The sequence below is a fragment of the Oncorhynchus mykiss genome, unplaced genomic scaffold (genome assembly GCF_013265735.2).
Source record: "Oncorhynchus mykiss isolate Arlee unplaced genomic scaffold, USDA_OmykA_1.1 un_scaffold_755, whole genome shotgun sequence".
Taxonomy (NCBI): Eukaryota; Metazoa; Chordata; class Actinopteri; order Salmoniformes; family Salmonidae; genus Oncorhynchus; species Oncorhynchus mykiss.
In genome coordinates this window covers 40,001-46,588 of record NW_023494202.1, presented here as the reverse complement: position 1 = coordinate 46,588, position 6,588 = coordinate 40,001, and positions in this window count along the sequence as shown.

Sequence of the window (6,588 nt, the reverse complement as noted above, 5' to 3'; positions counted from 1 at the left end):
GGAGTGCCCCACTACGGCCCTCTCTCTGTCAGGGCCGTCCTTGGGTGCTTTTTACACACTTTAAGAAATCACGATGGATGCAGATTGCTATTAATCCTCCGTGCAACTGGTGATTGAAAACGTGCATCTGGTAACCCAAAATTTCAAATATGGTTCAAAATGAATTTAAAGGCACCCCTCTCATTGTTGCCCGCTATGGGAGCACCCCACTAAGGCCCTGTCTCGGTCGGGCCCGTCCTGAGTGCTTTATAGACACTTTAAGAAATCGCGATGGATGCAGATTGCTATTAATCCTCCGTGCAACTGGTGATTGAAAATGTGCAACTGGTGATTGAAAACGTGCACCTGGTCACCCAAAACACGGTTCTCTATGCGGTTAGCGGTGTTCCATCTATTCATGTCCGCTTATGGCGCACCCTACTACGGACCTTTAGCAATGGGGGCCGGCCCGAATTATTTATGGAAGGTCTGATGATGATTTTTTTTTTTTTTTCACCATCTCTTTCTCTCTCTGCCGGGGCCGGCCAAGAGTGCTTTATGGACGGTTTAAAACATGACTATGGATGCAAATGCTCATTTTCCTCCGTGCACCTGGTGATTGAAAACGTGCATCTGGTAACCCAAAAATTATAAAAGGGTTTTAAATACTTTTACCCGTCATTCTATTGATATAGCCCGCTAGGGGAGTGCCCCACTACGGCCCTCTCTCTGTCAGGGCCGTCCTTGGGTGCTTTTTACACACTTTAAGAAATCACGATGGATGCAGATTGCTATTAATCCTCCGTGCAACTGGTGATTGAAAACGTGCATCTGGTAACCCAAAATTTCAAATATGGTTCAAAATGAATTTAAAGGCACCCCTCTCATTGTTGCCCGCTATGGGAGCACCCCACTAAGGCCCTGTCTCGGTCGGGCCCGTCCTGAGTGCTTTATAGACACTTTAAGAAATCGCGATGGATGCAGATTGCTATTAATCCTCCGTGCAACTGGTGATTGAAAATGTGCAACTGGTGATTGAAAACGTGCACCTGGTCACCCAAAACACGGTTCTCTATGCGGTTAGCGGTGTTCCATCTATTCATGTCCGCTTATGGCGCACCCTACTACGGACCTTTAGCAATGGGGGCCGGCCCGAATTATTTATGGAAGGTCTGATGATGATTTTTTTTTTTTTTTCACCATCTCTTTCTCTCTCTGCCGGGGCCGGCCAAGAGTGCTTTATGGACGGTTTAAAACATGACTATGGATGCAAATGCTCATTTTCCTCCGTGCACCTGGTGATTGAAAACGTGCATCTGGTAACCCAAAAATTATAAAAGGGTTTTAAATACTTTTACCCGTCATTCTATTGATATAGCCCGCTAGGGGAGTGCCCCACTACGGCCCTCTCTCTGTCAGGGCCGTCCTTGGGTGCTTTTTACACACTTTAAGAAATCACGATGGATGCAGATTGCTATTAATCCTCCGTGCAACTGGTGATTGAAAACGTGCATCTGGTAACCCAAAATTTCAAATATGGTTCAAAATGAATTTAAAGGCACCCCTCTCATTGTTGCCCGCTATGGGAGCACCCCACTAAGGCCCTGTCTCGGTCGGGCCCGTCCTGAGTGCTTTATAGACACTTTAAGAAATCGCGATGGATGCAGATTGCTATTAATCCTCCGTGCAACTGGTGATTGAAAATGTGCAACTGGTGATTGAAAACGTGCACCTGGTCACCCAAAACACGGTTCTCTATGCGGTTAGCGGTGTTCCATCTATTCATGTCCGCTTATGGCGCACCCTACTACGGACCTTTAGCAATGGGGGCCGGCCCGAATTATTTATGGAAGGTCTGATGATGATTTTTTTTTTTTTTTCACCATCTCTTTCTCTCTCTGCCGGGGCCGGCCAAGAGTGCTTTATGGACGGTTTAAAACATGACTATGGATGCAAATGCTCATTTTCCTCCGTGCACCTGGTGATTGAAAACGTGCATCTGGTAACCCAAAAATTATAAAAGGGTTTTAAATACTTTTACCCGTCATTCTATTGATATAGCCCGCTAGGGGAGTGCCCCACTACGGCCCTCTCTCTGTCAGGGCCGTCCTTGGGTGCTTTTTACACACTTTAAGAAATCACGATGGATGCAGATTGCTATTAATCCTCCGTGCAACTGGTGATTGAAAACGTGCATCTGGTAACCCAAAATTTCAAATATGGTTCAAAATGAATTTAAAGGCACCCCTCTCATTGTTGCCCGCTATGGGAGCACCCCACTAAGGCCCTGTCTCGGTCGGGCCCGTCCTGAGTGCTTTATAGACACTTTAAGAAATCGCGATGGATGCAGATTGCTATTAATCCTCCGTGCAACTGGTGATTGAAAATGTGCAACTGGTGATTGAAAACGTGCACCTGGTCACCCAAAACACGGTTCTCTATGCGGTTAGCGGTGTTCCATCTATTCATGTCCGCTTATGGCGCACCCTACTACGGACCTTTAGCAATGGGGGCCGGCCCGAATTATTTATGGAAGGTCTGATGATGATTTTTTTTTTTTTTCACCATCTCTTTCTCTCTCTGCCGGGGCCGGCCAAGAGTGCTTTATGGACGGTTTAAAACATGACTATGGATGCAAATGCTCATTTTCCTCCGTGCACCTGGTGATTGAAAACGTGCATCTGGTAACCCAAAAATTATAAAAGGGTTTTAAATACTTTTACCCGTCATTCTATTGATATAGCCCGCTAGGGGAGTGCCCCACTACGGCCCTCTCTCTGTCAGGGCCGTCCTTGGGTGCTTTTTACACACTTTAAGAAATCACGATGGATGCAGATTGCTATTAATCCTCCGTGCAACTGGTGATTGAAAACGTGCATCTGGTAACCCAAAATTTCAAATATGGTTCAAAATGAATTTAAAGGCACCCCTCTCATTGTTGCCCGCTATGGGAGCACCCCACTAAGGCCCTGTCTCGGTCGGGCCCGTCCTGAGTGCTTTATAGACACTTTAAGAAATCGCGATGGATGCAGATTGCTATTAATCCTCCGTGCAACTGGTGATTGAAAATGTGCAACTGGTGATTGAAAACGTGCACCTGGTCACCCAAAACACGGTTCTCTATGCGGTTAGCGGTGTTCCATCTATTCATGTCCGCTTATGGCGCACCCTACTACGGACCTTTAGCAATGGGGGCCGGCCCGAATTATTTATGGAAGGTCTGATGATGATTTTTTTTTTTTTTTCACCATCTCTTTCTCTCTCTGCCGGGGCCGGCCAAGAGTGCTTTATGGACGGTTTAAAACATGACTATGGATGCAAATGCTCATTTTCCTCCGTGCACCTGGTGATTGAAAACGTGCATCTGGTAACCCAAAAATTATAAAAGGGTTTTAAATACTTTTACCCGTCATTCTATTGATATAGCCCGCTAGGGGAGTGCCCCACTACGGCCCTCTCTCTGTCAGGGCCGTCCTTGGGTGCTTTTTACACACTTTAAGAAATCACGATGGATGCAGATTGCTATTAATCCTCCGTGCAACTGGTGATTGAAAACGTGCATCTGGTAACCCAAAATTTCAAATATGGTTCAAAATGAATTTAAAGGCACCCCTCTCATTGTTGCCCGCTATGGGAGCACCCCACTAAGGCCCTGTCTCGGTCGGGCCCGTCCTGAGTGCTTTATAGACACTTTAAGAAATCGCGATGGATGCAGATTGCTATTAATCCTCCGTGCAACTGGTGATTGAAAATGTGCAACTGGTGATTGAAAACGTGCACCTGGTCACCCAAAACACGGTTCTCTATGCGGTTAGCGGTGTTCCATCTATTCATGTCCGCTTATGGCGCACCCTACTACGGACCTTTAGCAATGGGGGCCGGCCCGAATTATTTATGGAAGGTCTGATGATGATTTTTTTTTTTTTTCACCATCTCTTTCTCTCTCTGCCGGGGCCGGCCAAGAGTGCTTTATGGACGGTTTAAAACATGACTATGGATGCAAATGCTCATTTTCCTCCGTGCACCTGGTGATTGAAAACGTGCATCTGGTAACCCAAAAATTATAAAAGGGTTTTAAATACTTTTACCCGTCATTCTATTGATATAGCCCGCTAGGGGAGTGCCCCACTACGGCCCTCTCTCTGTCAGGGCCGTCCTTGGGTGCTTTTTACACACTTTAAGAAATCACGATGGATGCAGATTGCTATTAATCCTCCGTGCAACTGGTGATTGAAAACGTGCATCTGGTAACCCAAAAATTATAAAACGGTTTTAAATACTTTTACCGGTCATTCTATTGATATAGCCCGCTATGGGAGCACCCCACTAAGGCCCTGTCTCGGTCGGGGCCGTCCTTCAGTGCTTTATATACAGTTTCATATATTACGATGGATGCAGATTGTGATTGTTTTCCAAAAGACCCGTGTGCATCTGGTAACCCAAAAATTATAAAACTGTTTTAAATCATTTTACCGGTCATTCTATTGATATAGCCCGCTAGGGGAGTACCCTACTACGGCCCTCTCTCGGTCAGGCCCGTCCTTAGGTGCTTTATATACAGTTTAAGATATTACGATGGATGCAGATTGTGATTGTTTTCCAAAAGACCCGTGTGCATCTGGTAACCCAAAAATTAAAATATGGTTCAAAACCCGGGTAACACCACTCTATTTACGGACATGACAGTAGAGCTTACCCCCTGGAGCTATTGACCTCCAGGCTTGTAGGCCCTTACTCACCACCCGGGTATCACCCCTCTATTTCGGGGATGATACCAGCAGGGGACCCCCCCCCACCTCCACAACCTCGCATACCAGGTGAACCAGGGCACCCACACTTAAGCACCCCTCCTCGGACATTAAAGCAGATAACCGCGCTGTTATGAACCGCGTGCACCTGGTCACCCAAATGGAACTTGTGCACCTGGTCACCCAAAAGGACCGGCGTGCACCTGGTCACCCAAAGGCCGGCGTGCACCTGGTCACCCAAAAGGACCATGTGCACCTGGTCACCCAAAGGCCGGCGTGCACCTGGTCACCCAAAAGGACCGTGTGCACCTGGTCACCCAAAGGCCGGCGTGCACCTGGTCACCCAAAGGACCATGTGCACCTGGTCACCCAAAAGGACCATGTGCACCTGGTCACCCAAAGGCCGGCGTGCACCTGGTCACCCAAAAGGACCATGTGCACCTGGTCACCCAAAGGCCGGCGTGCACCTGGTCACCCAAAGGACCATGTGCACCTGGTCACCCAAAAGGACCATGTGCACCTGGTCACCCAAAGGCCGGCGTGCACCTGGTCACCCAAAGGACCATGTGCACCTGGTCACCCAAAGGCCGGCGTGCACCTGGTCACCCAAAGGACCATGTGCACCTGGTCACCCAAAGGCCGGCGTGCACCTGGTCACCCAAAGGACCATGTGCACCTGGTCACCCAAAAGGACCATGTGCACCTGGTCACCCAAAGGCCGGCGTGCACCTGGTCACCCAAAGGACCATGTGCACCTGGTCACCCAAAGGCCGGCGTGCACCTGGTCACCCAAAGGACCATGTGCACCTGGTCACCCAAAGGCCGGCGTGCACCTGGTCACCCAAAGGACCATGTGCACCTGGTCACCCAAAAGGACCATGTGCACCTGGTCACCCAAAGGCCGGCGTGCACCTGGTCACCCAAAGGACCATGTGCACCTGGTCACCCAAAAGAACCGTGTGCACCTGGTCACCCAAAGGCCGGCGTGCACCTGGTCACCCAAAGGACCATGTGCACCTGGTCACCCAAAAGGACCATGTGCACCTGGTCACCCAAAGGCCGGCGTGCACCTGGTCACCCAAAGGACCATGTGCACCTGGTCACCCAAAAGAACCGTGTGCACCTGGTCACCCAAAGGCCGGCGTGCACCTGGTCACCCAAAGGACCATGTGCACCTGGTCACCCAAAAGGACCATGTGCACCTGGTCACCCAAAGGCCGGCGTGCACCTGGTCACCCAAAGGACCATGTGCACCTGGTCACCCAAAAGAACCGTGTGCACCTGGTCACCCAAAGGCCGGCGTGCACCTGGTCACCCAAAGGACCATGTGCACCTGGTCACCCAAAAGAACCGTGTGCACCTGGTCACCCAAAGGCCGGCGTGCACCTGGTCACCCAAAGGACCATGTGCACCTGGTCACCCAAAAGCCGGCGTGCACCTGGTCACCCAAATGGAACTTGTGCACCTGGTCACCCAAAAGCCGGCGTGCACCTGGTCACCCAAATGGAACTTGTGCACCTGGTCACCCAAAAGCCGGCGTGCACCTGGTCACCCAAATGGAACTTGTGCACCTGGTCACCCAAAAGACCGGCGTGCACCTGGTCACCCAAAAGCCGGCGTGCACCTGGTCACCCAAATGGAACTTGTGCACCTGGTCACCCAAAAATTATAAAACTGTCCAAAATGCATTTACCGGTCATTTTATTTATATAGCCCGCTAGGGGAGTAGCCCACTACGGCCCTCTCTTGGTCGGGGCCGTGCTTAGTGCTTTATGGACACTTTAAGATATTACGATGGATGCAGATTGTGATTGTTTTGCAAAAGACCCGTGTGCATCTGGTAACCCAAAAATTATAAAAC